Source organism: Notothenia coriiceps, unplaced genomic scaffold (genome assembly GCF_000735185.1).
Source record: "Notothenia coriiceps isolate Sejong01 unplaced genomic scaffold, NC01 NC01_scaffold00031653, whole genome shotgun sequence".
NCBI lineage: Eukaryota > Metazoa > Chordata > Actinopteri > Perciformes > Nototheniidae > Notothenia > Notothenia coriiceps.
Window position 1 is genome coordinate 19,252 of NW_011364354.1, and position 361 is coordinate 19,612.

A 361-nucleotide genomic window follows, 5' to 3' on the forward strand; every position below is an offset into this window, starting at 1 on the left:
AAATTACAGCCTAATAATGACAGCTTAACCTTCTCTATATCGCCTCGTTCACACATTAAATCAACAATACAAATACAACTGCAGATTATATAAGCATTTACAGATTATATAAGCATTTAGTTCAAATACATTACATGTCATTTGTTACGCTTTTATCCAAAGCGACTAACATACATTCAGTACTGTGGACAATCCCCACAGGAGCAATTTGGGGTGAAGTGTCTTGCCCAGGGACACAACGACATGCTGACTGCAGTGGGACTCGAACTTGCTATCCCCTGATTTGAAGTCGAGCACACTAACCACTGAGCCACAGCCTCCCAATGCGATTTAAAATGCTCTCAGGTTTTACACCTCTTAT